General features: G+C 41.4%; 1 protein-coding gene across 3 annotated transcripts in view; it reads left to right on the top strand.

Annotated features, from left to right (window-relative positions):
• The window catches only part of LOC117366745 (ephrin type-B receptor 1), a 908,513-nt gene that overhangs the window by 247,838 nt on the left and 642,168 nt on the right, over positions 1–18,507 (top strand). The gene's annotated exons all lie outside the window — the stretch shown is intronic.

Consider the following 18,507-nt stretch of genomic DNA (forward strand, 5'->3'; position numbering starts at 1 on the left):
GCACTCCGCTGGTCACCTTCGATGTCTCAGAGAGGGTGCCGTTGACCACCACCCTCTGACGTCTTCCACTCAGCCAATCATTGACCCAAGCAATTAGTGTCTCACCTAACCCCATCGATTTCATCTTGTTTAATAGTCTACGGTATGGGACGCTGTCGAAAGCCTTACTGAAATCCAAGTACACTATGTCCAGAGACTCTCCCGAGTCTAGCTTTCCTGTTACCCAATCAAAGAAGCTGATAAGATTGGATTGGCATGACCTACCCCTAGTGAATCCATGTTGACTAGGATCCCTTAGATTCCCCTCATCCAAAATCGTGTCTAATTTACCTTTAAGTAGTGTTTCCATGAGTTTACACACTATTTAATTGTAAAGTCCCAAAGAGTTCCATGAGTTTACACACTAGTTTAATTATAAAGTCCCAAAGAGACTCCAAAATAATTTCAGTAGGTTTTTCAACTGTAAAGGAACTCACAATTTTGTTAACACAGCCTCACCTCCCGCATTTCCTGCTTGCTGGTCTTGTTGTTCTTCTTTCCCCTTCATTGTTCCAGCTACAAAATCTCTCTCCAAACTTAAAAAGCCCTTCGGGATATCTGTTCCCATGCTCTCAGATGAAAGAGCCTCCCTATCCGCATGTACTGCCTCTTCAGAAGCGCCTAAGTCCCTTGGCGAGCTGGTACGTTGCGGCTGTGGGGGAGTGTCTCTAGCTTCAGGGCTCAGTGTAACATCTAGCCCCGAGACTTCCATACCGGCATCACTCCACACCGTGGGCATCTCCCTGAAGCGCCTGACTCCCGCTGAAGGCGATGCAGGAGCTGGTCGATTGCCATCGAGGGGAGGGGTCCTCTGAATGCATGAGGGTCTTGCGGCAATTCTCCCCTGTCTCTTCGGTATCTAGGCAAATCGCAGTCAACACTGCGCTACACAAAAGCAGGTAATTTTTCAAAATTATATCGAGTACTCCAGAGCGACCCTCCAGCATTCAGCCACTCACGGCCATCTGGGATCTCCAGGGCGGGCACACATTATATTTTAAAAGCTCTCCCATACCATGTCCAGAATGAGCTCTCTTGAAGTCTGTGTGTGCTATGGACATACACATATAAGTAGTAGTTTCACTAAAATCACTGCCTGCACATGTATGTCCATTTATGTGTGTAAATGCCATGTGACCCTTGTAAATTTTTTTTTTAACTTTATTAATTTTCAAAACTTCAATAGTGCACTACAACAAATGCAACGAATAATTGTACAATAAAAGCACATTCAACTTACATATGTTCACAATCAACCATTTTCCCCCATCGTCCCACCCACCCAATAATTATTCAATAAAATACAAACACATATATTACCGCAAAAACTTTACCCCATTCAAAATACTGATATCTTCCCACCCACCCTAAGTGTAAATATTTAAAATCAATTTATAATAGAAATAACCCCCTCCCCTTCCTTGGATATTTACCACAATAACAAAAACTGATTCACATTCAATAATTGATTATAATGATATAACATACGATGCCAATGGGCCCCATGTCAATTTAGATATATTACCATGTCCCAGATTCTCAGCGTTCATCTTTTCACATCTATAACTAGAACAAAAACTTGCCCACCAGAACGAAAAATTTAAACGATCACAGTTCTTCCAGTTTCGGGTGCTCATCTGGATGTGACCCTTGTAAATGAACCTTCTTGGTGAGGAGTGAATGGATGTATCAAGTGTGCTTATTTGGGATTTAGGTGAGGTGGATGAATTTTGCATATTTTCTTGGGTGAAAGATGGCTAGATGTACTGTTCACACTTGGGATATGAGGACAGACCTAAGGAATGGATATCACCCAAGCACTTTCACATCTAATGGAATGCCAAGCTGCTCTTATGTCATATATTTATTTATTCATTCAATTTTCTATACTGTTCTCCTAGGGGAGCTCAGAACAGTTTACATGAATTTATTCAGGTACTCAAGCATTTTTCCCTGTCTGTCCCAGTGGACTCATAATCTATCTAATGTACCTGGGGCAAGTCTGACAAAGATGACAAAATAAAGTTTACAAAGGCATGATAAAAATATAATATGATAAAACAAGGTATAGAGAGATATAGCATGGCGAGCATAGTTAAGCAAAACATAGCACAGTAAACATAGTATTACAAAGTATGGCTAACATAGTATGAAATGACTAACAAAAATGGTTAGGCAAGTATGCATGACAAAACATAGCATGGAAGACATAGAATGGCAAACATTGTGTAATTGGTCTGTTTCTGTATACTCGTATGATAATAGCCTCTATGGCATCCTTACTCAAAGAGGCTATTATCACTTTGAACAGAGGCTTTGCACCATTTTTGGTGATAATGACACCAGACTACAAGACGTTCAGAAAAGAAATACAAACTATACTCTTCAAGAAATTCCTGAAACAGCCCTAACTTCAAACTTACCGTCCTTCCTACCCCCCTCTTCCCGCCACACAGAAACTACATAACCTACTCTTTACCTCTCTAGAAAGGACAAATGTTCCTCCATTGTAACCCAATGTTTTTCATCTCTTTTGTAATCCGCCTTGAACTGCAAGGTAATGGCGGAATAGAAATCTCTAATGTAATGTAACGTAATGTTATATTTGTGGTCCCCTGATGAAGGCAATGTTTATTGTCAAAGCTGGGATCCTAGTTGGGTTTATTTAATAAAGACTCTACTTTGAAGAAAAAAGACTTCATTTTATTTAAATTTTATTCGGAAGATTAGATTGGACATCTCACTTGCCCTTTTTTGTAGACCTGTGACTTTTTTAGGGCTTGTTCTTCTTTTTACCTTCTTTGCCTGTAGTAAGGTAACATGCATTAAGGGAGCAATTCTATAAGTGGGCACTACCTTCAATGTCACGTGGTGAGATCCTGTTCTATAATAGCATCTAGGTGCCCAGATTCTGTGTAAAACACTAGAATAACCTGGCAGTGGAGCACCTAACACGTAGGCATCTGCAATTACACCACCATAGACCTGTTATACCTGCAGATGCATAACTTCATTCTGTAAGTTTTGTATGTAAGTGGCAGTCTAGCCCATGCCCCTCCTATTCTATACTCTTTGCATTTACACCCTATCCCCCAGGTCACACAAATTTGGGCAAGTATCCCAGATCTTTACGTAAACTTTATTAATTAGGCACTAGAAATCAATTACTGGAGTTAAAAAACACATAATAGGCAACAATTAGGACTTGTGTGTGGATATTCCCTAGGCCCTATTCTGTTGCTTACACACCTAAATGTTATAGCATGTCGCTCCAAGGGGCTGATGTTCTGGGGGTGGGGGGTTGGACGGGGGAGTTGGAACTGTTGCATCAAGGGCATTCCCAGAAATTAGGGGCTCCTTTTACGAAGGCGCATTAGGGCCTTAACGTGCGGAATAGCGCGCGCTAGCCGCTACCACCTCCTTTTGAGCAGGCGGTAGATTTTCAGCTAGCATGCGCTAATCCGGTGCGTGCGCTATAATGCTTAGTGCACCTTTGTAAAAGGACCCCTAGGTGTAATGTTATAGAATACTTACATTTGCACACATAACTGCTATGTTGGGTATAGTTTATAGTTTATAGTTTATTCAATTTTTGATTAAACGCTTTTTCGTTTCTTCAAAGCGTTGTACAGAATAAAAATAACTTTACAGATAAAAAATAAAACATTTAATACAAACTTTTAAGATCGACATGACTGACGTATTAGGTAATTATAGACAGGCATACAATAGACACGATTGGTAAAGGGGGTAAGAAATACAATTGATAAAATAAAAATAAGAAACATTTAAGGTAAACACAAAAGGAATTAGGGGGAAGGGTATAAATTAAAAACTAGTATTAATGATTTGATGTCTGAAATGTGCCTCTTTATTTTTATTTTTATTTTATTTTATTTTATTTTTTTTCAGTTAAAAGCTTCGTTAAAAAGGAAACATTTTAAGTTACTTTTAAATTTTTTTAAGTTTTTTTCCATTTTTAAATATAGTGGAAGAGTGTTCCAGATTGTTGGGGCTGTGACTGAAAAAATTGAGGTACGGCGTGTGCCGATATTTTTTAGGGAAGGAATGTTGAGGTTAAATTGAGATATGGACCTTAAGGATCTTGGTGGGTCGTATGGAATCAGTAATCTGTCTATGAAGGCTGGGGCATTTGACTGCAGAGTTCCGAATGTTAAAAGGGCGATTTTATATGTTACTCTTTGTGAGACTGGCAACCAATGGGCATTTTGAAGAAGAGGGGTTACGTGATCATACTTCTTTGCTCCTGAGATTATCTTAATAGCAGTATTTTGAATCAACTGCAAACGTTTTAAGTCTTTATGATATATTCCTTTTAAAAGTGAGTTGCAGTAATCTAATTTCGATATAACGAGTGAATGTATCAGAATATTGAGAGAACTAATGTTGAGAAGGGGGGCTAATGATCGGATCATTCTCAATTTATAAAAACAATTTTTAACTAAGGCGCTTATTTGAGGTCGAAATGTCAATTTATTGTCTATGAGAACACCTAAAATTTTTATAGTAGTGACTGATGATAGTGGAATGTTATCAATAATGATTGGGGAAATCATTATTGATAACACCTACCATGTTTCCCCCAAAATAAGACACTGCCTTATATTAATTTTGGGCCCAAAAAAGGCACTAGGTCTTATTTTTGGGGAGGTCTTCTTTTTTTCATGTACAATGGATATCTCTCTCTTCCTCTCCTTTACCCCAATTCTTCCTATTTCCTTTCTCTCCCCCACATATGCAGCATCTTTCCTCTCCTCTCACCATCCCCTTGTACAGTATCTTAATATCCCTACCCCTCCCTCCTATCCCCCTGTGCAGCAGAATCCTTGCAGCTTTTATCCCTCCCTCCTTCCCATCCCATCCTATCGACTTTTACACTGGCTACCGATGGAGGCATGTGTGAAATTCAAGTTTGGTTGTTTTTGCTTCAAGGTACTCTATGGCTTAGCTCCTAAATACATAACAGACCTTTTCTCTTTCTCAACTAACAGACACAAGCGAAGCTCACACCTGAACTTCGTTTCTCCACCGGTTAGAGGTTGTAAATTTAAAAGTCATCATCAACATCTTCTCGCACATCAAGCAGCATTATGGGGTAAACACCTTGAACAATTGCTTGTGCCTACTACCTATGGAGAATTCAGGAAACGCCTGAAAACACATCTATTCCTGAAATACTTAGGAAACCAACCTATTCAATCTTAGTCCTTAACAACCGAGCGCAAGAACCACCTGTCACTAAATCTGTACTTTGTTTATTCATTCAATCTGTAACATTTCTAATCATTGTAAACCGCATAGAACTTCACGGTCCTGCGGTATATAAACTGTTATTATTATTATTATTATTATCCCTTGTGCAGTAGAACCCTTGCAGCTTATATCCCTCCCTTCCTCCCCATCCCCCCATGGAGCATTTTTTAATCCCTCCTATCCCCCCTGCTGCCGTGCACCCTCCTCTCCATGCTGACCCTTTCACCTCTCCCACCCATCTGAACCCTGACCGTGAGACCGAAATCAGTACTTTATAACAAACTGCATCATCGGCATCACAGGCCCCACCACGGCTTTCTCACGCTCGGGCGTTCCTCTGCCACATTGCTGATGATGTCATCAGCAATGTGGCAGAGGAACACCCGGGCGTGAGAAAGCCACTGTGGGGCCTGTGCTGCTGACGCGGTTTGTTATAAGGTAAACTAAACCTTAAGTTTGTATATCGCATCATCTTCATAAAGATAGAGCTCGACACGGTTTACAGGTAATTCAATAAATGAGGGAAGGACATAAGAAATTAGAGGTTATGAAGAGGATAGCTAGCTTTACATTTTAAATAGATAGCTTTACGTTTTGGAGAAAAGCCAGATTTTCAGATGCTTTCGGAATAATTGGAATGAGCCTAGGTTCCGCAGTGGGGCAGGGAGGTTATTCCAAAGCTCACTGAATTTGAAGAAAAAGGATTTCCCTAATTTACCTGCATACATGACGCCTTTTAACGAGGGGAAAGATAGTTTGAGTTTGTGGGCAGATCTGGTAGTGTCAAGTCTCGAAGAATTCCAGGATAGTGGAATTAGGGGAGGAAGAATGCCATGTAGGATCTTGAAAATTAGGCAGGTACATTTAAAGTGAATCCTAGAAATCACCGGAAGCCAGTGAAGTTTTGACAGAAGCAGGGAAACATGATCGAATTTGCTTTCTGTGAAGATCAACCTAGCCACAGTGTTCTGGATTTGCTGAAGTCTTTGAAAATTTTTCTTGGTTAGACATAGATAGATGGAATTACAATAGTCCAGTCTGGAAAGAATGATTGATTGTACAAGGACTGCAAAATGTTGTTGGCGGAAGCAGGATCTCACTTTCCTCAACATGTGAAGACTAAAAAAACATTTTACCAGAGAGTTGAGATGATCATTAAAGGAAAGTGTAGAGTCAATAATGATGCCCAAAACTTTGCTTGAGAATTCGATCTGCAGTGTGGGACCAGAAGGTAATGGAATGAGTGTGGGTAACTGATCTAATTTTGGGCCAAGCCATAGTAGTTTTGTTTTGGACTCATTCAGCTTCATTTGTACAGAGAGGGCCCAGGATTGGAGTTTCGTTATGCAAGCTGTTATATTGGAAGCAAGTTTACACTGAGACCATTGGTCAGCGATTACTCTTGGTTTACACAGGCTCATGTTTATTTTTATTTGTGGTTTAATTTGAAACCTTATCAACCTTGGACCCCTGATGAAGGCGTGTTAACCGAAACACGGATCGTGTTAGATCCCTTGGTTTGTTAAAAGGTGGTAACATTAACTGCATTTAATAATAGATTTAATAAACATAGCCTGCATCTTGTACTTTTGTCTGCAGTTCCTCCTTTATGAAATGGTACATTGTGTGGTTTAGATTTGTGGGCCTCGTTTCCTACTGAAAAAGGAAAGCTGAACCGCAATCCCAGAAATGCTTTGAGAGTCAGAACATCTAATGAAAGGACCAGTCAGTTCAGTGATGTGGAGCTTTGCAGTTTCTATACCTTCTAATTGCTGGGCTGGAAACTCGCCATCTTCTTCAGTTCCCAGGGAAGCAATTTTTTCAAGAAAGTTTGCTGTCTTGCAGTTTGGATAGCCAAATTCTGAAGCTTGGAAGTGCTCTTGAGAGTTTTTTGCCAATGCCTTGGAAAATGGAATATGCTAACGTCTTTCGGCTTTAAGTATGGATGACTGTTCTTTCCATTGTATCTTGCATTTCAAACTATATGCAGTACAGATTATCCCATTTTAAAAGAGGTATTCAGCTGATTGATTTGTCATTGGGACTACTAGGCTCTTGAACATATTCCTCAGGTGCTTTTCCAAGCAGTGAATAAAAGAGGTTTGAAAAATGCTGTAAAATGAAGATGAGAAGGATCAGAATCTTTTAGGATAGGAAGCACAAAACCAGGTCTGATATGATTATATCTGCATTTTGTGTGCATGGTCTGCATTTTCTTCTTATGGCTGAGCAGTATTCTGCCCTTTTCTGATGATCAAACCTTCTGAAAAAGAGATGGGAGCTTAAGTGAAAAAGGAACAACTGAGACTGGCTGGAGATCTCAAGGTAATATTGAGCTAATTTGGCAACAGTGACCTCTTTCTCCAGAACTCCCTGAATGGAAGAAAAGAAAAAAGGAATTAAAAAAAAAAAAATACCCTGCAGTATAACAGAGCCCGATCCTCATTTGTCATGTTAGAATGGAGCAGTGTGACAAGTATTTGCTGCTGACACTAATCCCCTGGTATATTATAGTCATGCACCATGGCACAGATAAGAAAAGCAGCACTACGGTAAAAGGAAGTAAAATGCACTCCTTCCCCCTTCCACAGACGATGGGCAGGGAGAAGACAATATTTGCTCATCTTGTTTCTTGCATGAGTCACCAGGTTTGAACAAGGATGTGCTTGCCAAGTTACAAGATCCAGTACATGGGAAGCTCTCGTAGCACCTCATGTATTGAAGTTTGTCAGAAGTACATTCCGGTGACAAGAGCACAGAGCTAACAAAAGAAAGAGAGAAAGAGAATCCATTTTGGAGTGGGACAAATTGCTGCACAGGAAGGGGAGAGGATGCGATGAAGTGAAAAATCCGTCTAAAATAAATAATTGTCAGGAGTATGTTTCCTGTAATTGAACACAGCCAGGCTGTAGAAAGTGGAGGAATTATGGGTAGTGTATAAAAATGTTTCAGAGTATTCTGAAGGGAATAGAAAGGATGGATGCAGAAAGACCGATTAAGCTGGTGTCAGTTAGCAGAGCAAAGAGGGCATGATCTCCAGCTAATTAAAGGATTTAGGTAGACTTTTTTACCTTACAGTGATTAATATATGGAATAAATTTCAGTGGTTATATATAACTTATAAATGGTTATATGTTACTGTTTCCCATTTTCCTGTTAGTGGACTGAGTCGCTAATTTGCCTAAGGTGATCACGCCTAGCTGAGAACTAGCTAATGATTTAGTAGCTTCCTGGTGCAATACCTTAAAAGCTCAATTTATCCAGAAGGGTCTAAGAATGTCTGGTCAGCATATCTGCTTATGCAGTAGCATCTGTGTGACCTTGAGGCTCACAGGTTCAAATCCTGAAATGATGGTCTCAGCTCTTTATCCTTCTGAGGACACATTAAAATAATTACCATTAGTAATAGTTGTGCTCTGTGCTTATATAATTCTTTAGATGGTTTCTGTAAACACTGTATTATTCTTAGAATATACAATTCAATAAAAACTGTGAAAAATTGATTAGTAATCATTATTATTTCTGAGATGCAGTGAGTGACTGAATACTATTTTTTGTCATGTTGTAAAAAAAAGATGCTAATGCAGTGTTGGGGTTTATTTGTCTGACTCTCCCTTAAATTATTCCTGCACATCATTTTTTTTAGTTCATTAATCTTTATTAAGTTTTACATTAGTAATAACGTCAAATAATAATAACATGAGTTTCCAGTTGTCATGATAAATTCAGAAATATAAAAGGTACAGAAGTTTTACCAGGAATACATTCAACCATTATACATAAGGCTCCTTTTACGAAGGTGCGCTAGCATTTTTAGCGCACGCACCAGATTAGCGTGCACTATAGCATGCACTAGCTGAAAAACTACTGCCTGCTCAAGAGAAGGCGGTAGCGGCTAGCGTGCACGGCATTTTAACGCACGCTATTCCTCGTGTTAAGGCCCTAACGCGCCTTCATAAAAGGAGCCCATAGTCAATGTCCTTTGCATTTTGCAAAACATGACTTTGAATTATATTATTTATATATTACAAAGCTCAAGAAGAGAATTTTCAAAAGTTTAGTTATCATCTATAATAAATCCTGTTCTTCTATCTTATCTGTCTCTACAATATGTTCCACCGCTGTTTATGCTGTTTTTTTAAAAATGTATTGTGTTGACATTATAAGTAGCATACTATGGCACTCATTTTTTGAGGCAGATGGGTGCCTCAAAATTGCCCAAAAAATCCCATCCATCTGTTGAAAAACATTTAAATTACAATTTTTGAAAGGTAGGATTTGGATGTGTTGCACTAAATAGCAAGGGGAGGGTTGAAAGTGTATTTTAAGTGGGAATAGGGTGAGCCCCTCAAAAATTTCCAGTTGGGCTAACATAAATAAAGTCAAGCTAAACACCACCAAAACAAAACTACTCTGGTTTTATATCGCCCAGCAGTCAGTCACCAACTCAATAATTTTACCTTCCGGAACTAACCGGTACTTGGAGTCATTCTTAACTCATTGCTTTCTTATGCACTCAAAATATCCAGCCTATTGACGAAAGTCTACAGCGTGAAACATTTATGATTGATCAGAGCCTTGTTTTACGAACATCACTTTGCCATCTTAGTTCAAATGCTCATCCTACCTCAACTTGATTACTGCAACTCATTATATACAGGTCTACACACCAAACAACTATACAGATTACAACTCATTCAGAACCCAGCAATCAGTTTGATCTTCAGGCTCAAGAAATTTGACACAGTTATGGAATATTGTCATAAACTACATTGGCTACCCATAACCTCCCTTATCTCCTTCAAATTATCCTGCATTATATTCCATGCACATAGCACTGGAGGCACTAATATTTTTGATCGCAGAGCTCCACTTCACATCTATGAGATTATCCTGTATCCCCCAGATTTTCCACCCCTCACCAATACAAACCAAGTACAAATGCATATTCAATTCTTTGTTCACCTACTTCTTTGTCAAAACTTGGAACAATCTGCCACTAGGCACAAGAAAAGAAACCTGTTACCTAAAATTCAGAAGAAAGCTGAAAAAATTTATTTACTCAGAACCATTGGGATCAATCACTCAATTATTACCTTGAATTGTGCATCCAGATCAAACTGAATACCTGTTCGATAGTGTTTATCCATTTCTGCCTTGTATAACAAACTATACTGTATAATTTCTTCTACTCTAAATAGTATGCAATTGCTAGCTCCTGAGATTGTAAGGACCTTTAACTTGCACTTTCTTCAACTGGTATCTGTTCACTATTCTTAAGCTTGTAAATCACCTTGAACCTTTATAGACAGAGTGCGATCTACAAATTATAGATTAGATTAGAATTCAGTGATAATGGAATGGAAAGAAATGTCCAAGGTGAAAAATAAGGACGACTTTATCTAGATCTGTTTCAATCACATTCAGTGTACAAAAAGATATGTGGAGTGGTATAATTGATAAGACGTCTAAGTTCGAATTAGATCATCCAAGGCTGAACAACCAAAAGTGAAAGGCCATAAACAAAAAAAAGTCTAAAAAAAGCAGGATGTTTTGAAAATAAACTAGCTGTCAGAAAAAAATGAGTTCAAATGCTATTATACTTTGTCCAAGAGTGGTGATTATACAATCCCCTACAATGTCTAAGGTAGCCGTCTAACGAGTTTCAATTATATGACCAGCAAGACATCTAAAGTAGACATCCTCTTAGCAAAAGGCAATGATGATGTCAAATTATTACCATGGTAGTAATAGGATGTCCCCGATGTCCTGCATATGTATACTGTATATAGGGCTGCATGTGGAATGATGATTCTTTGTACATTTAGTGAGGAGTGTGATGGCAAAGTTTGGTGGTGGTGAAAAAAAAAAGAAGAGATTCTGAGAGTGAAAGAGAGAAAGTCTGAAAGATTGTTAGTGTGTGTGTGAGAGAGTGACAGCTAGCGATAGTGAGAGAATGACCCCCAGAGTGTGAGAGTGAGTGAGTGTGTGAGTGAGTGACTGTATGAATGAAAGAGGGTTTGATGGGGGAAAAAAGGGAGCCTAATTACTCCCTATGTGAAAATGAGGCTCTTGTGGAGCTGTGCCTCCATTACAGGAAGCACCTCTTTGAATATAATCACAGGAGCCTCCTCCCCCCAGTTTCTCCCTGAAGACATGACACTTCATCAGAAGCACTCTCCAGAGGTGAGTGTCAGCCAGTGGCCTCCACTATCTAAGCCCTAGACACAGGCAGCCTGTGCTCCTTAGGTCATCAAGAGCTATCAGGAGGCTAACATAACACCTATGGCCTCATAATATGAGGGTGACAAATGATGTCAGCCCCCACCAGTTCCCCCTCAACCCTCATTGCAAGCAGACTATCGAAAATTGTCTAAGACCATTTCTGGAGCATTGAACAACATGTTACAAGTAACCATCATGTATGTAAAGGCAAGAAGACCCATCACCTGATCCCCATTCTTCATCAACTAGTGTCTTGCAGGTGCTTTGAGGTCCACAGGGATCTGTAATCTCTTAGGTGTCGCTATAGGTGGGAACGGCATAACAACCCAGCCTTCATCCGGTGCAGGAGATGGTGCCTCAGAGCTGAACATAAGTACCCCCCACACCATAGGCACCATGGCCTCCCCATAATCTCATAACATAAAATATAGAGTGGAATTGTCCTAAACAGAATGATAACCACAAACTATTATAAGAATGTCCTTTCACTCATCCGATGGTTCAAATGACTTTATTCATCCAATAACTCAATGTTTCATTTGTCCTCCCCATAATTTCCCCACACCTCGCTACCACTGCTACTATTTCGGCAGCAGCTAAACAAGATAAAGAAAGGCATTGCAGCAAGGCCACTCTCTTCATCCTAGCAGCTGCTGGTTCTGCCCCAGAACTGAAAGTGATGTCAGAAGGGGGCAAGGCCAGCAGCCATGAAGATGAAGAAAGCGACCATGTGATGCCTTTATTGTTTTGCTGCCGCTAGAGAGAGGAGGAGAGACTCGCTGGATGGAAGAAGGGAGGGTGCCAAACAATGGATGGAAAGAGGGAGAGAGGAGGTCAGGTGCTTGATGGAAGGGGGAGAGAGAGGATGCAGCCATTGGAGGGAAGAGAGAAAAAGGGGACAGATACTTGATAGAAGAGGGAGAGGAAGCAGATGCTGATATGGGGCAGATGCTTGGTAGAAGGGGAGAGAGGAAGTTAGGTGCTCAATGGAAGGGGAGATGAGAGAAAGGGTTCAGGTGCTGGATGAAAGGGGGAGAGAGTAGGTCAAGCGTTGGATAGAAGGGGAACGAGGTCAAGCTCTAAATGGAAGGGGGAGAGAAAGAAGGGGCAGACACTGGATGAAAGGGAGGGAAGAGAGGGAAGGGACAGATGCTGGTGGATGGGGAGAGAAAGAGAGGGAGCAGATGCTGGGTGGAAGGGTAAGAAGAGGCGGGAGAGCAGACGCTAGGAAGAAGAGGGATAAGAGAAGAGAGAGCAGACACTGGATGGAAGGGGAAGAGAGAGCAGGGGCAGATGCTGGATGGAAGTGGGAGACAGGGTCAAATACTGGATGGGGGAGATAAAAGAGGACAGAGTTAGAGACTGGGAAATAAGGAGAAGTGAAATAGGAGAGCCAGAGTGAGGGAAAGAGATATCAAGCTGTAGGTAGACACAGTAAAAAAGAAAAAAAGAAACTGTAGATTGTATTCTAGGAAATAATTAAAACTGGACAGAGGCAGAAAAATGGATTGAGTGGAAAAGAAAAAGAAAGAAGAAAAAGATAACAAATTGACAAGAATTCTTGGCAAGAGAGTTAAGAGGAAAACAAGGAAACCAGAGACTGGGACCACAGATTTAGAAAAATTAAATGATCAGACAACAAAGGTAGAAAAAATTTTATTTTTAGTTTAGGATAAAGTAGTATGGTATGTGACAATAAATGCCAGGTCCCTAGTACCTTGGCAAAACCCAAGGAGTAGCAACATTCCATGCTACCTATCCAGGGCAAGCAGTGGCTTCCCCCATGTCTATATCGATAATGGACTATGGACTTTTCCTCCAGGAAATTGTCCAAATCTTTCTTAAAACCAGCTATGCTTTTCGCTCTTACCACAACCTCTGGCAACACATTCCAGAGCTTATCTAGTCTCTGAGTGAAAAAAAAATGTCCTCCTATTGGTTTTAAAAGTGTTCCCTGTAACTTCATTGAATGTCCCCTAGTCTTTGTAATTTTTGACGGAGTGAAAAATCGATCCACTTGTACCCGTTTTCTCTGGATAAAATGTGCTTTGTGTAGTTTTATTTTGTGGTTATCATTATATATATTATTAATAAGATTATATTGTGTGTATATGAAGAATGAATGGAAGAAATGGCATTACAAGTACTATTATGGGTGTGGGCTATGGGTGGAGCTTGGACAGGACCTGAGGCAGAGCTTGGACAGGCATGAGGTGGAACTTGGGTGGGGGTCTAGGGCTGAGCTTTTGGGCACCCTCAAACAAAAAAGCATTCCACTGCCTATGCCCTGTACATTAACCCTAGAACCTCCCTGGCCACCTCATCATGTCCTAGAAGCTATATGCCTAACTTTTCTCTGCACCTATAACCCCTAGGACCTCAATGAGATGACATGAGTAGGATTTGAGGAGGGAGAAGGAATATATCCACCAGTACTCATCAGTTCCGAAGGATAGATTCTCCTACACACTCATATGTAATTCATTGGTGTAGATGGGGGAATAGGCGCTGGAATGGGGGGGGGGGCACAGGGGCCATGGCTCCCCAAAAATTTGATCCTTGTTGTTCCAGGAGAGCAGCAGGCAGGAGCAAGCTTTCTGCGCTCCTGCCTGCTGCTAACCTGGTTGGTGGCATCTGATTTTTTTCTGCTGCTGAGCAGCAACCAGCAGGAGTGCACTTTGGCACTGCCTGCTTGACGCTCAACGGCTTCTTTGACTGGATCCCATGAATTCTCACGAAGGAAGGAAGGGGGCTGGATGAAGAGCCTGACAGAGAAGAGAGGGGGTCTGAGTGCAGAGCCTGGTAGGGAGAGGCTGGGTGCAGGGGGTAAGGAGTTAGGAAGGCAGGAAGGACAGATGGTCAGAGGGTTGGGAAAGACAGATACTGCACGTATTGAGAGAGGGTTGGGAAGGACATATGCATGGGCTGGGGGGAGGGGTTAGGAAAGGAGGAAAAGAGAGATGCTGTACAGGTAGAGCAGTGGGAAGGGAGCGAAATAAATGCTGCCGGTGGGGGAGGGAAAAGGAACGGAGAATTGTTGGACATAGGTGTGTGGCATGAGAGGGAAAGAGAGATGATGTATATGGGGAAAGGAAGAAAGAGGGAGAATTGTTGGACATGATAGTGGTAGAGAGGAGGGAGGGAGAAATGTTACACTTGGAGGGAGGAGAGATGACCCAAAGAAGGGAGAGATGTCAGACCACTGGAATGGGAAAGAGAGAGAGAGATGCCAGACCACAGAAAGGAGAGGACAGAGATGTTAGACCCCAGGAAGAGAGAGGGAAGGAGAGAGAGATGCCAGACCATGGAAGAGGAGAGAGATTCCAGGCTATGGGAAGGAAAAGAGAAAGATGCCAGACCATATGAGAGAGAAAGAAGGAAGACAGATGTCTGACCATGGGAGAGGGATGAGATGGTGCTTAGGAATGGAGGGGAAGGGGGGAGACAGAGGGAGGAGATGGTGCACAGCGATGGGTGCAACAGGGAAGAGATAAGAAGATATGCTTCTTATGGATAGATGGGAGTAAGGGAGAAGAAAGAGGGAGCAGATGGTACATATGGATAGATGGGAAGGCATGGAAAAGTAGATTTTGAGAAGAAAGCAGAAAAATGGAAGAAAGCTGAATGTTAAAAGTTAATGCTAAAGACAGATGTATGGCAGAAAGTGAAGGAGAGAAAAAACAGCAAATGGATAAGGTGGCCCTGGATACACAGTTAAGAGCAGACAGAAGGATGTGCAGCCAGAGACTGGGAAAGATGATTTGAAAACCAAAATCACCAAGCAACAAAGATAGGGGAAATGATTTTATTTTCAATTTAGTGATTGAATTGTGTTAGTTTTGAGAAATACATCTACTGTCTATATTTTGCACTGTTCAGGAAGAAATGCATTTGTTTCTATTTCTCTGGGGGTTGTATTGCATGCAGAGTCTTGTATCTTAGGGTTTTGTTTGTATATATTAGTACTTTTAGTTTGTGGTCCTGTATTTGCATAAGGGTTATCTGTGTTCTGCATGTGTGACCAAGGCCAGGTGTTCTGGTAGGAATGAATGTTGAGAAACATACAGTGTGCTTTGCGTAGTTTAATTTTGTGGTTAACCATTATGTATTGTTAATAAGATTATATTGTGTGTATATATGAAAAATTAATGGAAAATGGTATTACAATTAGTACTATGATGGGGCGGGGTCTGGGGCGGAGATTAGGTGGCGTCTGGGGTGGAGCTTGCGAGCCCCGCCAAACAAAAAAGTATTCCACTGCCTATGGATGGGGGACAAAAATAAACATAGTCACCACCAAAATTGGATATCAAACCCCCAAACCATTACACCATACAATTAGGTGACAGAAGGGAAAGGGATGAAGGACAATACAATGACAGAGGGCACTCACTATATCCCTGGCCCCTCAAACTGAAAACCCTTCCCTTCCCCCATAGCACACTTATTGCATACACCATAGTCTGCTTCACAGGTTGCAAAACATACCTGAAAGTCTGGAACCAGAAACCTAGTAGATATTCTCAGCACAGAGCCTCCCCTAAAACCACACTCTTTCTTTCTCCCCCTACCACACAGAACCCCACCTATATCCATATGTGCTCCTCCCCTCCCCATACATCCTCAAAGATTCTTTATCAGTAAGAACCTACATTGCCAACCCAAACACCACTCAGCTGGCCAACAGATAGCATGACTCCCATACATACAGACTGGTACCCAAAGGTCCCCTCCCCTCAACTGGTACCAACAGCCCTCCCCTCAACCACAACAACGTCATCTTAGTGGTGGGGAGGGCTGTTGGGGGAGGAGCCCTCCACATTTGGGGGCCATGCTGAGGCAGTGGCACAAGCTCCCCTAGTAGGCTTCAAGCAGCACAAGAATATATATGTTTCCCAGCATGCTTGCTCCCACGGCCCTGTCAATACACAATGGTCCAATCCGTGCATCAAAGCTGGACCACCCCACACTTACATATATCCAGGTACTTATTTTGTACCTGGAGCAATGGAGGATGAAATGACTTGGCCAAGGTCACAAGGAACAGCACTAGGATTTGATTCCAGAATTGCTGGATGCAAAGGCAGCAGATCTACCACTAGGCCCCTGAGCAGAAAGGAAATTCTTCTTTGAACAGGTCAGATACTAATAAACTTGTATCTTTAATTGCCCAGACCTGTGTTGCTCCACTTAGACTAATGTGATATCATTTTGGCTTTAAGAAACAATTGTTTTAATTGCTATTCTTATATAACTTTTTGTTAACACGTATTCTAGCATGTCTATATTTATGTCAATTTGCCCAAAATGTGGAAGCTTAACAACAAAAACAGTAAAATAAACCTTACTATTATTCATAAATATCTGAGTTTCAAAATCCTTGACAGACTGTTTGTATTCACTCATGCCATTTCGCTGACCTGGACCACTGAAACAGTATAGGGCCAAAAAGGATGAGCAGTGCAGTGTGTAGCCGTCAGGGACTGTGGCCATGCAGAATCATGTGTTTCCCAGACCATGTAACAATGAAGGACATGTGACAGAAGGGATATATTAAGAATCTTTATTATGTAATTCAAACATGACATGCCATGTTGTGAAAAACAGGTTATCAACAGTAAAGAGATCAAGATGACAATTATCAGGAGAAACACAGACAGCTGTGACTTCTGTGACATCACATCACATATGCGAACAGGTACCGCTCTCACCTATGCAATACAGATATGAACAATTTAAGCATATGGGTAACAGGGTATGAAAAACAAATAGATCTCTTAATGGCGACATGTGCAGCTCAAGACAGGGACAGAATGAGAGGGGTGGAGGCAAATAGGCTTAGAAACATGAGGGAGAGGGCAAGGAACACTATAGACATTTGTTGGCCCACTACAACAACGTGTCAAGCACAAACCAGCAGGAATACCTAGGCAGTGGAAAGATTTTACTCAGTAGTAAGAGGGCCAGGGGAATGCAGAGGGCAGCAGGCAGGACTGTAAGAAGCAGCTGCCTCAGATGTGGGTGCAGCTGGCTCCCCCACCCAGTTTGGTGTGGAGGGCTCTAGGACCTCAGGAGAGGCAAGGACTGACCAAGGAAGAGGGAGCAGGCCCAAGACCAAAGAAGGGTAAGGGAGGAGGTGCTGGAGAGTCCCAGGACATACAAAGAGATAGGTAGGAAGCACAGGACAGACCAGTGGGAGAAAGGAGGCACTGGATACAAGCAAAAGGAGTGCCGCTGGAAGGGAATGGGAAACGCAGAGCGGAAGGGATGTGCTGCTGGATGGGCCCAGGACAGATAAAAGTGTGAGGAAGGGGTGCAGGAGGGGCCCAGGATGCATGTAGGGGAAGGGGGATACATAGGGAGGGGCCAAAGGACAGACCAAAGGGGAGGAAGGAGGCCCAGGAGACATAAGAGGGGTGGTTTAACACCCAGAGACCCAGTGTTGTAATATTACAACATCACATTTAAGGCTACAAAATAAACCCTCCCCCATTTTTTTTCTTTTTAAAACTTCATGTACATTACTAATAGAACCTATTGTTCAGTTCTGCAACACCATTGGATGGTTGAATGTGTAAATAGGTCTGTTTATCTGGCCATGAAGTCATACAACCCTGTTGCCTGCTTTGGAGTATATCATCTTGTTGTTTTGGACGGGATACATCAGGACTAAAGTAAGTAAAAAGCTTGAAATATTTTTTTATGTGATCATTAATATGTGTAGATCATGCAGATTTTATGACATCATTGAATATACTGATTTTAAGAGATTTAGAGCTGGTTATTTCTATGTTGTAATTTTACAACAGTGGGTCAAAGTGATAGCAAGGTTTTGTCTGCACTCCCCTGAGACCCAGTGTTGTAATATTACAACATCACATTTAAGGCTACAAAATAAACCCTCCCCCATTTTTTTTCTTTTTAAAACTTCATGTACATTACTAATAGAACCTATTGTTCAGTTCTGCA

This window comes from Geotrypetes seraphini, chromosome 9 (genome assembly GCF_902459505.1).
Source record: "Geotrypetes seraphini chromosome 9, aGeoSer1.1, whole genome shotgun sequence".
Lineage (NCBI taxonomy): Eukaryota > Metazoa > Chordata > Amphibia > Gymnophiona > Dermophiidae > Geotrypetes > Geotrypetes seraphini.